This window comes from Thamnophis elegans, chromosome 6, assembly GCF_009769535.1.
Source record: "Thamnophis elegans isolate rThaEle1 chromosome 6, rThaEle1.pri, whole genome shotgun sequence".
NCBI lineage: Eukaryota > Metazoa > Chordata > Lepidosauria > Squamata > Colubridae > Thamnophis > Thamnophis elegans.
The window spans coordinates 49,930,817-49,950,417 of record NC_045546.1 but is presented as its reverse complement, the minus strand read 5'-3'; the positions used below and the strand labels follow the sequence as shown (position 1 = coordinate 49,950,417).

General features: G+C 35.7%; 2 long non-coding RNA genes across 2 annotated transcripts in view; one reads left to right on the top strand and one right to left on the bottom strand.

Annotated features, from left to right (window-relative positions):
• The window catches only part of LOC116510672, a 65,771-nt gene that overhangs the window by 45,074 nt on the left and 1,096 nt on the right, over positions 1-19,601 (top strand). The window contains exons 2-3 of the long non-coding RNA XR_004255665.1: positions 9,770-9,907; positions 19,340-19,446. This is a non-coding gene — a long non-coding RNA (uncharacterized LOC116510672). The remainder of the gene's footprint in view (positions 1-9,769; positions 9,908-19,339; positions 19,447-19,601) is intronic.
• Positions 509-19,601, bottom strand: part of LOC116510673 — a 172,344-nt gene continuing 153,251 nt past the window's right edge. Inside the window, exon 3 of the long non-coding RNA XR_004255666.1 lies at positions 509-693. This is a non-coding gene — a long non-coding RNA (uncharacterized LOC116510673). The remainder of the gene's footprint in view (positions 694-19,601) is intronic.

Genomic DNA, 19,601 nt, shown 5'->3' with positions numbered 1-19,601 from the left:
TAGAAAGGTTGTGGCCTAGCTGATGAACTTCTAGTAGGTTATGTTTCTATTAATGAGATTTCAGCTATTAATTCACTATGCTTATACAACATTGACCTTTAGTTGCTTTTGATTGTAATTTCCCATGTTAATTTTGAACACAAACGTCACTTTCCGATATCCTAGTTTAGAACAAAGGCATTGGTGCTGCATGGCATTTCCACCTCTTCCTACTTTTGTACCTAATTTTGACACCACCTTAATGAATCATCATTCAGTATATGCAAACTTATTTTATTAAAGTAAGCCTTAAATGCAGCATTGAAAAAGATTCCCATTAGCATGTTCAGTTGTTTGCAATATTAATATGCACACTAATAGTGTATATAGGAGGGAAACCATGTTTATTATATAGATATTTCTAAAACATATTTGGAATATGCAAACTGTTTTTTTTAAGAAAACAAAGATTACTACTAGAGTCATTAAAATGCATAAGGGCTATTAATAAAAATGTTACTATGAAACGTAAAATATTTTGTTCTCATCACGCTCTTTACAGTAAGTTAGAATTGATGTATACTAGTGGCATAATAAAGTAGTTGTCTTACAATGTGTCACAGATGTAAATGAGGTGGAATATGGTTTGTTTGAATATTACCATGAGGGCCCTCTGTTTTAGTCCAGGAACTCTTCAAGCAGGGAATCCATCATCTACATAATCAAGAAACAAAAATCAGAATCTTCTTCCATTGGAATATCAAACATCAAGTCTTGTTGCTGAATTTTGATTTTTCTGCTTCATTTTTCCAAATTAAACTAAATAAGAGATAAAGAAAACAAGGCAACATATGAACACAAATGTGATATGTCTGAAACTCTGAATAACAACAAAATGAACAATTTAAAAAATAAATTATACTTTGGATTAGAACAGAAAAACATAACCTAGACAGTTTTCTCTACCTTCCTCAGTTTACATCTACTGTGAACAATCAAGTAATAACACATTCAGACAAAGTAATAGTGGTTAACATATCAACTGTATTTTATCACGAGTAGTATATTTGCTAGAAAAGCCATAACTTGTTGAGTCATTCAGAGATGTTTCCTTACCTAAACAAAAAACAAAACGACCATGGGTAGACATAGTCTATCCCTTTTACAACATCCTCCTTAATGTACACTGAGGAGACACAAGCCCAGTCCTCCTTGAATTCTGTTGACTCTTATCTACCCAATATTCTTGGAATAGGCCCACGTAGATTACACTTGTACTCATTTGAACAACTTTGGTTCCTGGTTTCTTGTGCCTGACATCTTCTCGCGCTCTTCTTTCCTTCATATCTTTCCTTGCTATTTCTCCTCCTTTCTCCTGCCACACTGGGTTTATATTTCCTGACAGTTTCCCATTGATTTAAAAATACTGGGCATTGTATGCCTTGAGGACACTGCTGGGTTTCAAAAATTTTTAGAACCTCTTCTGTAGGTGTGGCCTGCTTTGTGGGAGTGGCTTGTCGGCCATGTGACCGAGTAGAAGTGGCTTGGCAGCCATGTGATTGGGTAGGTGTGGCCGACTTGTAAAATGTGGTGAAACTCACTTAACAACGCTCTTGCTTAGCAACCTAAATGTTGGCTCAGAAAGTGTGGCATTTGAAGCATACAAGTCTTAAAACTGTCAAGTTAACCTTGCGCCCCTAACCCTTAGAAAAAAAACCCCAGGGATGTTCAAACTTGACAGTTTTAAGACTTTAAGGTTTAGATAGGACTCTTAGAGGTGGATGGGGCAATTGGTGAGCCAGCCAATCAGTGAACGGCGGGTGGGGCAAGCGTGGTGCGGACGGGTGGGGGGAGGGAGTTGGAACCGGTTCTAAACAGCACGGTAGATTTGTGGAACCTCTTCTATAGAAGAGATTAGAAATGGCAGGAACCCACCCCTGATTGAGGAGGATGCATGGGAGCACAACCACATTTTCTCTAAATCTCATTCCCATGCGAGTTCTGAGTCCTGAATTTTGGATGCATTCTGTAAGTTAGCCCACTTGAGGTACATTGATTCAAAAATTGTTGCCCTATAATGTACTGTCTCACCCAATTGAAGATTACAAACAGTCAAATAGACACAAGAGTTTTAGTAAATAGATGTCAGTTTAGATCCTTCAGAATATATAACTGAATCTGTTAGCATAGGTTTTTAAATAAAGAAATCACTTTGATAGAAAAATTGCTATAAGACAATGCACCTACCTAAACAAAAGCAAAAATGCACTTTGGTTCTTTGTGGATGTTTGATTAAGATGACCAAATGGCCAGGTAGGTATCAAGTGAAATTGTACTCCTTGTTGCCTTTACTGAAGATTACAGATTCAGACAGGCTTCTGGTTTCCTCAAGAATGCATTTGAAATAATATTATAATTAATCTGGAAAACAAAAATCTCAGGAGACCGTAACTAGTTGTTATTTACTGGGATATAAGTTCTACATCATGATATATCTACAGAGACATATCCCAACTCTGGGGGGCAGTGCTCATCTTCGTTTCAAAGCCAAAAAGCTACTGCTATCTGAAGACGTCGCTGTGGTCATGCGGCTGGCATGACTAAATGCCAAAGCAGGGGTGGGTTTCAGCTGGTACACACCTGTAGGCGCGTACTGCTTCATGAAATTTAGCGTGCTTTCTCATACATGAGCTTCTGGAGGCCCCCGTACTGGAACACTACCTCCCCTGGCCTGCCCCCCCACTTGCTCCCCCCTACCCAGTCACCGCTTACTTGCCCCACCTATCTGCATCAGGTTTGCTCGCCCACTTCCTTTGCTGGAGCGGTGGACTGTGAGAAGCCCATGTGGTGCGCGCTGCCTTCTCTTTGACAGCCGCCTGGTTTTCAATGGGGGTGGAGAAGAAATCCCATGCATTTTTCCTCCCTCTGCATGTATTCTCCCCCCCCCCATTGAAAATGATGTGGCTTTCAAAGAGAAGGGAGCAGCGCATGCCATGTGGGCTTTTTCCAACAGCCGAAGAAGGATCAGGAGGTGAGGATTCGGCTGTTGTGAGAAGCCCACCTGGTGCGCGCTCCCTTCTCTTTGACAGCCACATGTTTTCCCATGAGAGTGGGGGAGATATCCATACATTTTTCCTCCCTCTGCATTGATTTCCCCCCCATTAGAAATGAGGTGCTTTCTCTCTCTCTCACTCTCTCTCTCACTCTCTCTCTCTCTCTCTCTCTCTCTCACACACACACACACACACAAACACCACATGTGTAAGGGGGACTGGATCAGCTGGGAGGTTGGCAAAAAAGAAGTCTCTGTTTCTCCGCTATCATAGCTCGCAGAGGAAGGAGATAGGGATGATGGCCGGCACTCACCCACTCGCTGCTTTCCCGGCCAGCCAGCCAGGGCTACAGCCAGTGGGCTGCAGTGGCGGTGGTGATGAGTGGTAAGCAAAAGAGCACTGGCCATCATCCCCGCCTCCTTCCTCTGCGAGCCATGGCAGCCGAGAAACAGAGACTTCTTTTTTGCCAGCCTCCCAACTGATCCAGTCCCCCTTAAACACGCGCTTTGCATTGCGGTAAGCGCGGTATGTCTGTGTATGTGTCTCTGTGTGTGGATGATGTGCATGCTTTCTGTGGCATGCCCAACACCTTTGGACACCCACTAGGTCACCTGCCGAGCAGCAAAAAAATCTGGCTTTGGCAAAAGGAGAAAAAGCCATTTGAAATTAGCCCTCTCTGCCGCTCTCTAAAAAGGCAGGAACCAAGGCCGAGAGATAACAGGATGACAAACTATATTCAGTTAACCCCCAGAGTGGTAAGAGGCTGAATTGGGAGCTCTGTGAATTGGCTTGTAGGACACAGAATGCCGTGATCATAAGATTTATTGGGCACTGGTTTTAGTTCATAGAATATATATTTGAAAATAATTGGAACGGATGTGTGTGAGAGAGAGGGGGGAAGAGAGAGAGAAAAAGAAAGAAAGTAAGAGAGAAAGAAAGGAAGGAAGAAATAGAGGGAGAGGGAGAGAAAAAAAGAGAGACAAAAATAGAAATTCAATTCAATTCAATTTATTAGATTTATAGGCCGCCCAATCCTGAAAGAGAAAGAGAGAGCAAGAAAGAGAAAGAAGAAAAGAGAAAGGAAGAAAGAAAGAAAGAAAAAAGAAAAAAGAAAGAAAAAGAAAGAATAAGGGAGATAGCGACAAAAGGAAGGAAGAAAGGAAGGAAAGAAAGAAAGAAAGAATTTATGACCACAATTGCGCGCAAAATTTTGGTTGCTAACCAAGAGCGTTGTTAAGTGAGTTTCATCACATTTTCCAAGTTGGCCACCCCCACTCAGTCACACGACCACCAAGCCACTCCCATCCAGTCACATGACCGCTGATCCACTCCCACAAAACAGGCCACACCTACAGAATAGGTTCTAAAAAAATTGAAACCCATCACTGCGCCAAAGGCACATGGACCGCTGTTACCTTCCCATCAAAGGTGGTTTCTATTTTTATACTTTTATTTTTACATGCTTTCAAACTGCTAGGTTGGCAGAAGCTGGGACAAGTAGTGGGACTCACTCTGTTACGTGGTGCTAGGGATTTGAACCACTGAACTGCCCACCTTTCTGATTGACAAGCTCAGCATCTTAGCTACTGGGCCACCGCATCCCTTTATATATCCCTAGCTTTTTAAACTGAGACTTTTAAGGTAAAAACAGTGAATGTGGCCTAAGTTGAGGTATTCAAATAGAAGTCTTTCAAAATTTAAAAACTCAAAGAAATTTTTACTTTCTGAGCTTCTATTAAATTTAATGGCAATAAGAGCTAATCATCTAACACTGTTTCCTTTGCCAAGGAATAAAAGGGAATCTAGGCTTTAGGATTAGGATCACTGTTATCATTTTTTAAATTTTATTTAATTAGATATTGTGTATATATAAATTAATAGACAGACTTCACTTAGCAAATGGTTGGCAATGAATTTTGTATTACATTTGGATTTGAAAATAAAATAGAAAATCCAATTACTGGTACATTATGTTAAAGGCAAACATGGCAATGGAATTAAGATTTAAAAATACTTTAGAAAACATCTAATTATAAAAATATCTATTTTAAATACCTGATGAACAGTGCATTTCTCAATGGACTTAACAGTTGAAATACTTCCTTGGTTGAAATTGATTATTGGGGTTCCTGTTTTATCCTCCAACAAGCCTGCTATGATTGGATTCTTGCCAATACTATTAGTCAAATTTAAAGTGCTGGTATTGTTCAAATTTTCCAACAATCTAAATCTGACAGATTACAATCAGAATTGTGACAAAGTGTTCTAACGGAAGCATGAGCATTTGAATGACTCTCAAACATGTGATTAAAATGGGCAATTCAAAATTATGTTAAATAAGGATATGATTAACACTCTGGGCAAATCTATATATATTTGTCTATCATCTAAGATGTCTATGCTTCACTAGTCCATCAATGAACTTATAACAACAACAACAACAATCTTTTTACAGTCTATTTCTAAATAAACGGGAGACCAGTGACCAGAGGAGAGTGGGTGTTTCATTACAGTGCACTATAGTCAAATTGCATGGAGATGTTTGCTTGTAATGAAATGAAACATAGAATGTGAATTGATAGCGACATGTAATCTGGAAGATAGACCAATTTTGAAGTTGAGTGTGCTGCACACATGCTTTTGTGCTCATTGCACTCTAATTGGCAATCAGACCCAATACATCCACTCTTTAATCTGATAAACTCTACTCATTAGCTGGAGTTTGGGGTATTCCTATTTAATAAGCAAGGCCCATGTGTTTGAAAGTAATAAATATTTTGTATTTATAGCTTTACTTTATAGAAACTGTTTGGTGCCCTCAATGAATTGTTAATTTTATAGGGTCTCTTCCTCATATACAGTTTATCTATCTATCTATCTATATATATTGTATATTGCTACATATGTTTGTATTTATGAAATTTTGTATATAACCTTTTCTGACCTGTGAATAAACAAATAGATGCGAACAAAAGAAGGCATATCTATGTTTTGATCCAGCCTGTCAATTTTAATATTTTTTGAATCTTTATTATTGTATCATTTAAATTTATTTCATAACTCTGCATATTTGTTCATCCAAATCAATTATAGCAAGAATGACAAGGACATGGCCTTCAAGTGCTCCACTCAAGGGTTATATCCAGGCTGATATAAAGCATTATCAGTGTTTTAATCCTGCCAACTATGTCCACTAAGCAGTTGTATTATCCAGCTGCCATGTTGCCACTTGTCAACAATCATTCCATTAAACATTCTCTCAAATGTGTTACCAACACCAGGATATATGGTGACTACTGTATATCATAATCTGTTAAAGTAGTCCTGTGTTCTTTGTTGTATAATAAGATTATAATAAGAAATAGGGAAAATAAATGACAAAGAACAATAAACCATAAAATATATGCGTTCATGTATAAAATCCATACTGATGGGCATATAACTAAACCATTCGAATCTAGTTAGGCAGATCCTTATTAAATTAAGGAAAACTGCCTATATTACTAAAGCATAATAATAATTGCTAACTAATCTTAATCCATCATTTAGGGTTTACTGGCTTTTATTGATAAAAATAGGGTTTTTTTTTTAGAATAAAAGTGTTTATAAGAAATAAAATTGATTTATTATGTGACTCTTAGTGACCACAAAGATATTCTCCATGAAATAAATAAAATGAAATTATTTTTTATTCAGATGCTAAATGTTAATGTTTGAGGGTACAATGAGATTATAAAACAGAATATATGGTACATGACGGACCATAGAAGGGTAATAGTATTGATCTGAGATGAATGCATTCTTTGTGGTGAAGCCCTGAATGGCTTATGAAGGTCCTTGTAAATGTGTGACAATAAAAAAGATATATCATCATCATCATTATGCATCATTAATTTGTCGCAGATTTTAATTGAAAACAATCAAAATATTTAGATATATTTTCCCTCTTAATATTATTGGCAAATGTATCTTTCTTCTGTATCCTTCCATCTGCTAAGCCAGATGTCTTAGAAGCGTTCCATAAACTTTTAAAATGTCTGAGTAAGTTTTGTGTACTTAATAATATTACACTTTCATGGTCTGATGCTTTCCCACAACGCACACAGGCCTGAAATGTGTTTCATATATAAATGGTCATATAATTGATGACATTTCAGGAGCTCAATAAGTTTTGTTTAGAGTAAAGCATGTAACATATTTTGGACTAGAATTGTTCTGAAAGACAATTTAAATTTTGGAAAACAAATTAATGTTTGGAAAGTCACAAGTGTGGATATAACTGGGTGGGATTTAAAACTAGAATTTTGGATTCATTCCTCAAATGGGATAGGCAGTAGCAAGTTGCACTTTCAACTATTTTTATACTGTATTTTATAGAAAATTGCAAATATCTATTAAACTATTATAGTAGCAAAATAGGCCTCCCAAATAGTTCCATAAGTTAAACACATAGACACACACAAAGAGAAGGGTGGGTGGCTGGATTCACACATAAGGTCCACAGCTGCAACATAACCTGTCAGTTTAATTCAAGAGACACACTTACAGGTCTGAATGAAGCTTGTCTCCCAAATGGAACTTCAAGATGCTAGAAAGTTTTAAAGTTGTTTCAGGAAGATGTATTTAGGATAAATTTGATATTCATATAATTTAGTAATGCTGTCACCTCCATATGAATCTTTTTTTAATGTGTGTCTTTGGCTTAGTCTTGACTCTTGGCAACTGCCTGAACTTGGTCCCAAGATTTTCTTGAAAACAGTTTTTGAAAGTGAATTTTTTTCACACACAATGCACACACGAGCGAACGGGCAGTAGTGCCTGCTGGAACCCACCCCTGGTTTGGTCCTTAAGGTAGGACTAGATATCAGAGTATTGATTTTCTGAATCTGATACTTTACTTTATCTATAATCAGTGTACCAAACTAGTTGTTTAAAAACCTTATTTGAATAGATGTATTAGGACCAAGCAAAATGGTCTAAAGAGTACATAGCATTTTGAGTTTTCCTGAAAATCTGGCGTAAATCCTGAATGCTAATTATTTTGATACAACCCATCCTTTATAGAAACAATGATTGCTTCATAAAGCTACATTTCCCATCCTGTAACTTTGAGCTGCAGTTGAAGTAGAAGATCTGGTCTAATTTCTTCATTCTCTGGCATTCTTTATTTTATATTTTATTTTATCTCATTGTATTAAATATAATAATATAATCTGGAGAATTATGGATTATAAATTCCCTTTCCTATAAACGTATAAAGCTATGGTTGTGTTTCATGTTATAAAAAAGAAAGCTATTTTAAAACTAACTTGATTGTACTCTTCTTGGGTTTGGTATGTGAGTTGCTGTACAATTGGTGGATATTAAATATTACCAATATTATTTTTAAAGCTATTTTACTTGATCCTAGAAGACAATACTGATAGTCCTCCATTTACAACTGTTTGTTTAGTAACTGTTTAAAGTTTTAAGTAAGTAATGACCATTTTTCACACTTATGATCGTTGCAGCAACCCCGTGGTCATGTGATCAAAATTCAGATGCTTGGCAACTGACTCATATTAATGATGGTGCGGTGTTCCAGAGTCACGTGATCACCTTTTACGACCTTCTGGCAGGCAAAGTTAAGGGGAAGCTAGATTCACTTTACCACCATGTCGCTAACTTAACAGCTGTTAAGGACTACTTATAGAGGATATTGGAAACACGGCTTAAAATAGGAATGAAGTTATATGATTTCTGATCTTGTTCCAGTCAAGAGAGAATGAAAGTCACAGAACAAATGAGAATGATCCATAAGCAATGAGTATATGAACAGCAGATCCAACAAAAACCCAGGTCACTTGGCTGTACATTAATGAGATGTTATGTCTCTGTTTTTAAATTGGCACATGCATGTGAAAATTAGCCTGTGCAATTTTTATGACATGGACTTTATCACAATTGGTAATGTATAAATGGTCCCAGAAGCTAATTTTTCTTCCATCTCCATACATGATGAAGATATGTCAGTTGCTATAGATACTGCCTTATTTGCTAATGTCTTTATTCTGACTAGCCTTCTCAACTCTAAAGTGTTAATCCCTTCAACTATGCTTTCCCAACCATTGTGCTTATTTAAGCATTTATATAGTAATTGCATGGCTGCATACATAAAATATCTGATTGTCTTCCCTTTAGTGCAAAAGAGACATTTTTGAAATGGAATGGCAATGTGTGTCTGTTTAATTTTCTATTGTGGAATTTCACTTTGTGGGCACAAGATGGCAGTCAAACTCTTTGAAAAAACAGAGTTTATGAATCTTATTACTAAGGTGCTTTTCTCATAGATTCTTCAAAAAAGAATACTTGACTTCCTTATAGTAAAAGATTTCTGTGTCTTCTGATTACTGGAAATGCTGATGCCTTGAATCAATTAATTATGCATGCAAATAAACTTTCTTTCTGACAGAAAGTATCCCCTCTATAAAGCCCTTAATACCTCTCTTTGGTCCCTGGGGTTAATGTTTTTTTGGAACACCCCATTGGGTTCTGTTCTTATGCTTGTTTTTAATCCAGGCCGTTTTGTTTTGCCTAAATTTTAATTGATTTAATTAGAATTAGACCTCGAAAATTACTGGCATCTTATTGGAGTGGGTAGCTATAATAAATTTAAATAAACAAGCAAACAAAAACAAGTAAAATAGCACAAACTGGAGCTGTCTTTTAAGTTCTAATATGTTCTATAATTTGGCCAGGCTATCTCTCTCAGTTAGTCAACACATCGTTCGACAACTCTCAGCCAAGTCACCTCACACGGTTGTTGTGAAGAAATAGAAAGAGGAAACCGCATTAAGTATGTTCACCACAGCAAGTTACTCATAAAAATAACAAAGGTGAGTTATAAATAATGAATGAATAAGTACTGTGATAAAGAACATATTGCCATAAAATACCTTTGTTTATTACATTTCCCCATATTTATATCAAGTATGAAGAGATGCAACCACGATGAGAGTTTCCGGTCAATCAGCTATACAATCTTAAATAAGCTTTCCCATAAGTATCAGCCACTTTCTGACCTCCTTCCTACTTTAGAATGCTATTTTAATTAAATCTAACTTTTTCCATTAATATTTTGGCTCAGACACCTAATTCATTTCCCCTACAGCAACATTTTGTTGGCTGTAACCCATACTTGAGATTGCAAGCTTCTTAAAATAAGGTCTGTTTTCAGTAAAGTACATAATCACTGGTTGCATTGTAATAAAAAAGAAAAAAACATACACATATACATAATATTTTAGAGTCTATCTTATATTGTAAATGATTAATATTTTGTACATATCCATATTATAAATTTGCACTGAAAAAGTGGAAAAGGCCTTTGGAAATATATTTTTTCTATAGATCAACTAAAATTAATATATTTTTGAGCTAAATCAGTTTGGATACAATGCCTTATAATTTTATTATAAAGATTATGTTATATTTTGCTTTTCAGAAAACCATCAAGCTGACTTTTTCAAAGGCCATTTGTTCTATTTTTTAGCTTATCTAAAATACTACAATTTGCATCAATAGATGGCAGTGCAGTATTTCTGATGTTTATTGAAAAAATATTTTTTCTTCAAATAAATATATGTTCCATCCATGTTATCTTTAGTGCATTGCTTTTAAAATGCATGTGAAGTATAGAAATAGTTATAAAGTGATATGCAATCTAAAATTAATCATGCAAGTCTTTCAACTGAGATTTATACATTCTTTATGTAAATATGTATTCTTTAAAATACATATTTAAAAGAAAGGAGCATTAATTGGTCGGATATATATGTCTCATCGGAAGCTCTATTTTTAGATGCCTTGAATTACACAGTTGCGTTTAATATATATATATATATATATATTTTGCTAAAAAAGTGTTTTTGAACTCTGGTGATTTAAATAACTATTTAAAATATTTTACCTGTTTCCAAATGTTTCATTTGACAAAGATAGTCCAAAATTCATCAATTAACACCGTACCTTTAATATTAGTTGAAACTCAATTTTTCACAGGCTCTTTGATGATGATGGATTTCTTTTGGATGTCTTTCTAGGTTTATTAAAGTTAAGATTACATTACTGTATGAAGGGGCAATTCCAGAGTAGACTACATTTCAACCCTACAATATGAATGCAGCAGAAAGTTATAAAAGAAATTTAGGATGACTTGATTGTTACAAAGTTTGTGGATTTTGTCAAGTTTTTATTTTGACCTAAATGCTTAGCTCAATGAACGTGCTGAAGTGATCTCTGAAGCTGGTGATGGAATGAAGACCACATTAAACTCTGATCAGAAGATACATTCAGTTTGTTGCATATGTCTTACAATTTCTCTAAAGGCTTCCAATTTGGATGTCCTTCTTGATCCAGTACATTTGCTGGAAGCTCAAGTGACTTACAGGGCACAAAGCCCTTTCCATTAGCTAAGGCTGGCATGTCAAATGCTCCTTGAAAGCAGAGATAACTTGGCATCAGTTATCTATGGCCTGCTGGAGTTCAGGATTACAAACTATAATAGTTTAATTAATACTGAGGGTAACTCAGAAGCTGTAATTATTCCAGTATATTATCTAAGACTAGGTGCTAGAAGGGCATTGGATCGTGTTTAACTACCACTTCACTCATTGCACTTTCAGGATTCCTTCCTGAAAGCAAATTGTCTGACAAGAGTGTTGCTGTATGTTCAGCAATATATTATTCTATTTTTATGTATGTTCAGTATGTCTCTCTATATATCTACCCGTATGCCTGCTTTCTTGCACTTTAAAGTTTTAAAAGCAGCTTCCCAGTATTTCAATATATTAAAATTTCAATAAGTATTTCAACAAATAAGATACTGTATATTTAGTTTGTTTTAATCTCATATCGATTTTGTTTTGTAATTTTATTTCACTGTACACTATGGATTAATATGCTTGAAGATGAATATTAATGCATAAAATGAATAACACTTTTTGGCAAGGAGATAGGTCAAACTACGGCAAATTGGAAAGCAGTCTCTTTTGATTTTGAGGAAAGAAATAATATGAGGGCTGAAATTTCTGTATCAAATGACTCTGCTTGGAGAGGGATATTTGTTGCTTGGTTTCAGGCAAGAAAACATTTTAGCTTGCCTTGCTAGGGATGATAATAGAATAGAGGGATTAGGTTAGTCACATATATTTACCTCAGCGTAGAAATCCACTTTAAAGAGGATATATTTTTACTGGGTAATTCTGTTATGGAATGTGTGGAGAAAGAATTCCTTGAGGAAAGTATATCAGCTTTTAGAATTTGGACATCAGAAAAGTTACATTGGAAAACTATTCTGACTCTGTATCAAATATTGGTGAGGAAAATAAAAAGCACAATACAGTAATATCAAAATGCTCTACACATCTCAGGTCAATCATGGTATATAGAGTATATATTAGAATAATTTTATCATATTTTTGTTTGTCATGCAATTTAATTTGTCTTTTAAATGTTTCATTTTTCAGGAAATGAAAAGAGAAACTTTTCCTTTCTGGTTAAAATATGTTACGTATCTTCCCTATATCCTCAGAATTAAGGAAAACAGTTTTAGTTTACATGCATACACAAATGAACCATTTCCATGAGACATTCTAAGTGCAAAATTATTCATGACCTGATTAAGGAGTTCCCAGAAATAGTGAGTACAAGTGAGGTTTTAATCAAGACCATGTATCACAGTGAAAGTCAATCTACTTCAAATTAGAGGACCATGTTTAACATTAAAAATGAAAGGTATTTTGGGGATGATAACATACCAGATCAATGAAAGGCCAACAGGTTTTATCTGGTTTTTTTAAATAACCTAATCTTTGCAAAAACATGTCCAAGTAGTCATTGGAGCTGAGGCTGATTTGAAGAAAAAATCAGCCTTAAAGAGACCTACTGAGAATTAAGCCTTGTTCAGTTAAAAGAGTTTTCATATATGATTGCAATTTCTTCTATTATGATGCACTCCAAATGCAGTAATGGCATTTTTATTTTATTTTATTTTGGGGTGTCTCCAATGTCTCTGTGGCACACCAGATGCTTCAACAAAATTCACAAGCAGAGTAGAACTATTTATTACTTTTAGAATAACTGGCTTTCGGAAATAACGTCTGAGCATTCTTCATATTCTAATCAGTTCAGAAAAATTACAATACAGATTAAAATGTGCTATTAAACATAGAAGACAGACATATTATATTCTTATAGTCTATTTCAGTTCATTTTTAATAGTATTTGTATGGATTCCGTAACTTAAGATATACATTACCCTGTTTTCCCCAAAATAAGGCCTCCCTGGATAATAAGCCCAATCGGGCTTTTCAGCATATGCACTAAAATAAGCCCTTTCCCAAAAATAAGACCTCCCTGAAAATATGGCAACACAGCAGCAGCCAAGAAGTGACCACGCTCGCCACCTCCTGCACCTCAAAAATAATAAGACCTCCCCAAAAATAAGGCCAAGTGCTTATTTCATGGGTCAAAAGAAAATAAGACCCTGTCTTATTTGGTGGAAACATGGTAGGGGCTGAACTCGCAACCCGTGGGCTGCATGTGGCCCTGAACAGCTAATAATGCAGGCCCCAAGGTCATAAATGTTTAACATTGTTATGTGATTTATATACATTAAGTATATTATATATATTTATATGCTGCCCGTCAATTACTTTTCAATCAATGAGGCCCAGGCAAGCCAAAAGTTTGGATAACCATGATCTAGAACAAACCAATGACAAAAGATATTAGCTGCCAGATAATTAATTTGCAGACAGGAGTACAGCTTGAGTTAGAATTGTAGTTGAGGTCCCTATATCACAAGGGCTACCCAAACAATAAAAGGTGGCAAGGTCAGCAGGACTCTGTAGCTTTATGGTGAGCTATTGTCCCTTTAGATATATTAAAAATGCAAATATGTTAAGACTGTGTAGAAGCAGTTGTGAAAAAGTATGGAATAGCAACATGTATGTCAACAATGAAATACTAAGTAATTGGTCTGCTGGCACATCATTTCTGATATTCCGCACACATTTGATAAACACCAATTTGCATACAGAAGAAATAGATCTATAGCCATCATTCTTCACACTGGTCTAACTCATTTGGAACAGCTGGGGGTGGGGGGTGGGCTATGTGAGGATGCTTTTTGTAAATTTTAGTTTTGCATTTAACACAATATTTCTACATAGTGTCTAAACTTATGGATCTTGAACTTTCTTATTTAACCTGCCTTTGGATTATGGATTTTCTGTATGGCCACTCTCAGAAGGTCAGATAAGGTAATCATATCTCTTCAGCCCTTATTCTTAACACTGGGATACCACAGGGTTGTGTGTTGAGTCCCTTACTCTATACCTTTTATGTGCATGACTACATTCCCACTCACACTAGTAATACTATTACTAAATTTGAAGATGATACCACAGTGGTGGGACTCCCCTCCGGGGAGCGGGGAGCCTGCCTACTAAGATGAGGTGGATCAGTTGCTTTTGTGGTATGGAGACAATAATTTGGTCCTTAACACAAATAAGACTTAGGAGCTTATAATGGACTATAGAAGGAATAAACCAAACATCCAGTCTTTGCTTATCAATGGAGACTGAGTGAAGTAAGTTGCCAGTTTTAAGTTTCTGGGTGTTATTATAAAAGAGGACCTGACCTGGGGCACTCACATTGCAGCACTGTTCAAAAGGGCCCAGCAGAAATTATACTACCTGAGACTTCCCAGGAAACAACAACTGAATGAAAAACTGCTGGTGAAAACTACTGCACCATAGAGAGTATTTTAACTTACTGCACTTGTGTATGGTTTGCCAATTGCACAATGGCAGATAGGACAGTACTCCAGAGGGTTAACGTCATTGTCCAGAGGATCATTAGTTGCACTCTCCCCTCTTTGGAAGAGCTTTATAGCTCCTGCTGCCTTAAGAAAGTTCAAAACATTCTTAAAGATCCATTTCATCCTGGGCACATTTTTTTGAACTATTACCATCTGGCAAATGGTACAGGATAATAAAAACAAGGACAAATAGGCTGAAAAATAGCTTCTGTCCCAGGGCAGTAACTATATTGAATTCTACTGTTTAGTGCAATATTAATGCAATATTGGGTTTTCAGTTCAATTGTATAGAATGTGAAGGATGTGTGTTTGTGTTTTATTTTTATAGTTATAATGTACACTGAAGAGGGCATTTGATTTCGTTGTACGAGGTGCAATGACAATAAAGTAAATTAAACTAAAAACTAAAAACTAAACTAACACATTGAACAACAAAGTCAATAGTCTAGAAAAATAAAATCAGTTTTTGAGATAAAACTATTTTACTGCAGAAATATATGTATGTGATATCCAACTTTATTCTTATTTCTACCTTAAAAGTATATATAATTTGTTAGTGACAATAGGTGACTTTTAAGGGGATGACCACAAATGACAAAAGGAACCTTAATCCAGGTTCTATAGACACATTTATCAAATGATCTTGGAGGAAGTGAACAGTTAGAGCCATTACTTTATGGCAACAATGAACGATCCACTGAAATCCTAAAAGATTAAGGAGAAGAATAATCAATTTTCAGAGAATCTATCCTTGCAGTTATTAAGAGTGGACACTGGTCATTTAATTTTTAATTTGGCAATAGCTATGTGTAAAATTATTTTAATGAACTTTACAATTTTTATTAAATGATAGTATATGAACATTAGTAATTTTGAATTCATTTCATGAAAATGAGCTGCTCTTCTTGTTTTAACAGTCATCTTAATTATGAGAATGGACTAGAATAGGTCCACTAAATATATTTTGTTTAGGAATTCTGTATTTATCAGCAATAATTCACTTTCTGCTTTGCTATACCAGACTTCCCAAAATGCTGAATTTTGAAGTAGAAGTTTAAAAGTACTGTGAGGTAAGATAATATCCATGTTGACTTAGTAGTGTGCAAACAGAAATACCCAAAAGTCTGCAATGCCTTTGAAGTCACATAATTAAAAGGAAACTGATAAGAAGGGTGTGTATGATCCAGCTGGCATTTATAATAACTCTGAAAGATATCTGAGCTTTTAACCCAAGAAATGTCTGGAATAAATCCCTTATTATTATTCTTTCGTTGTTGCTTGTCCTACATTTTTCATCCATAGATTTTTTTTAAAGACAAAATTACTTTGGAATTTGTTCTTTCAATGTTTGTACTTTCTCTGAAGGAGAAGTATGAAGAATTTTGCTTTAAGCCATTGGAATGAATTATGAAGTGAGGTAAAACATGGCTGCTGTCAAGGAGTAGTGATTCTTTTAGGATCAGAGTTGGCTTGACAGCAAGAATGTTCATAGATTACTTTATCCCTTGAGTATGGTATACTAAGAATGATCCTTAAATTAAGGATCTCAAAAAATATTGATGGCAGTTAAGGAAGGAGAAGGGAATTGCAAAGAGGAAATGATAATTAATTTGATGAAGCAAAACATGTTTTTACAAACCTTTTCAAGAAAAATATTGCTCCTATAAATATAGAATACAGTTTCTTTTAATTCACTTCAGTTTCTTTTAAAAACACACAAATGCATACAAATCTAAATTTAATTCGAAACTACAAGTCTACACCTTCTCTGTATTCCTATAAAGCACTGTATCAAGAACTTATTTCAATTAACTAAAACCAAGATATTTAGCAGAAGCCAACATCTAAAAGCCTATCTAATGATGGCATGAAGATTATTATTGTATGATGAAGAATTACAAATAAAAGAAATGAAAATAAATCACATATGATGGATTAGTTTGCTTAGGATGAAAGGTGAAAAGAATTTGTAAAAGATGCCAGGCCAATGAGAAGTTCTAAGTGAAGGGTAGACTATTCTGTCATAGTGTCAGGAGTGGATTAAAAAAAAAGAGATGTGGCTGTGAAAGAAAAGGAGAAGAAGTAGGACAGTAAAGTTAACATAGAAAGTTTCCAGGAGAGAAACTACCGTATTTTCACCCATATAACCCGCGGGTTATATGCGGTTTTTACATGCACAGCGCCCCCCTGCGGGTTATATGCGTGGGCGGGGTATACGGAAAATATTTTACACGATCGGAGGCTTGCACAGGCTTCTTTCTCCGTTTCTTCCCCCACCCCGATCTCAGCTGTTTCCTTCTCCTCCGTTCCTTTCCTCTTCCCCAGCTTGCGCAGGCTTCTTTCTCCGTTTCTTCCCCCACCCCGATCTCAGCTGTTTCCTTCTCCTCCGTTCCTTTCCTCTTCCCCAGCTTGCGCAGGCTTCTTTCTCCGTTTCTTCCCCCCCATCTCAGCTGTTTCCCTTCTCTCTTACTCGTCGCGGGTTATATGCGTGGGCGGGGTATACGGAAAATATTTTACACGATCCCGAAAACCCGCGGGTTATTCGCGTGGGCGGGTTATTTGCGTGGGCGGGTTATATGGGTGAAAATACGGTATATGTCCTATATGAAAAAAGTATTATGTGATTGTGATTGTGATTGATTACATTTATATGCCGCCCTTTTCCCCGAAGGGGACTCAGGGCGGCTCACAATTCAATCAGGGAAGGAGGTACAGACAGGGGGATAAAAAAGACGAGACATAACAATACAAAATTTAAAAACACACAACAACCATACCATTCAAGAAGGGGGGCAAAAACTCTTTAGCCCCAGGCCTGTCGGAACAGCCAGGTTTTAAGGGCTTTGCGGAAGGCCTGGAGGGTGGTGAGGGTTCGAATCTCCACGGGGAGCTCGTTCCAGAGGGTCGGAGCAGCCACAGAGAAGGCTCTCCTCCGGGTAGTCGCCAGTCGGCATTGGCCGGCGGATGGAATTCGGAGGAGGCCTAATCTGTGGGATCTGATCGGTCTATTGGAGGTAATTGGCAGCAGGTGGTCTCTCAAGTACCCAGGTCCAATACCATGAAGGGCTTTATAAGTGACGACTAGCGCCTTGAAGCGTATCCGAAGACCAATAGGCAGCCAGTGCAAGGTAAATTGATTTCTTAACAGAATGGATAGAAAATAGACATAAAAGAATTTTACAGGTTATGTGAAATAGGTAGAAAAAATACATTACAATATTTCAGAGAAAAGTGTGGAGTTATACCAATAAAAGTATAACAAATAAGTTGTGGATTTATAAATAAGCATACATAAGATATTACATATATTGTATGCATATAGAGAAATATATGTATATTGTATGTATATAGACAAATATGCAGGGAGCAACTAATTTTTAAAATGTTACATCAATTGTAAAGCAGTTTTCATGGAAATAAACAATTTGGAAGTAGCTGAAGACTGCTGAACAGCAGACTCCATGGAATTAAAAATAAAAATGATTAAATTACTTGGTTTTAAACTGAAGTGTGGAAAAGCTGGATGGGATATTTTTAGAAATTTGGCAATGACAGTGCTGTGTAAAACATGGAATTTAAATGAATAGTGTGTGTGTGTGTCTGTGTGTGTGTATGTGTGTATGTATATATATATATATATATATATATATATATATATATATATATATATATATATATATATATACATATATATATATATATATATATATAATTTTCTTTCATTAATTTCTATTGCTTTCTATTTATTGCATCTTACTATTTTCTTTATTATTTTCCATGGAAGAGAATAGTATGATAGGGTATTATGTGTGTACATATGTATGTACCGGTACTTCAGTATTTGTGGCTTTTAAAGTCTGGCTGTCCAATTATCCCTTCATGCTGATACTGAACATGCATTCAGTTAGATCATGAAAATTATGCACCCTGTCTTTATTCACAATGGATGAAATGCTTGTATGATTCTTCCAATAGTTCAGTTGACAAGAAAATATCTAGTATATTGTGTTTTTTAAAAATACCGTGTTAACTGATTCTACTTGATTGACTTTTTTTGACAGCAGCACTATTTATTTCAGGAACTCTGACAGTTTCCCAATTATTCTTGGTTAATGAGCAATCATAATGCAAACAAAATTGTTTGTCTACTACAAATATTGGTGCACCATTTAGTCATAGCTGAATATTTCTGGACATTCCTCCCATTGGCGAGGTTTCCTTAAATTGAATAAATAGTTTTTACATTGCTTGTTTGCTCTTGATTTGCTGAAAATAAACCTTGTAGGCTTAAACTATTCCTCCCCCAGGAACCACTAAATAAATGTGTTAGACCTGTTTGTTATTAAATGTTTTGTATGCCTGGATAGAAAAGAAATACCTTATTTCCTTAAATATTTACTGACCAATAAATGCTTAGTTCCTTATTTTATGCTTTCGCTTATAGGTTAGTGGCATGATCCTCTTCTGGAAACCTCCACAAAACAGCCATTTTCATTGAATATTGATAAGAAGAGTTGAAATTACCACCTAGCCCTCCATTTGTCTCAACAAGTAATTTTTACGTTTATTCTGAGGATATGAAAGTTTTTGGTAATATTTTCTGTATGAAAAAAGTATCTTCCTTTTTAAAACTTAAATAGTAAAACAGAAGTTATTCTCTGAAATAATCATGAAGCCAAACACTTGCTTTCAGGATGGAGGCTTCA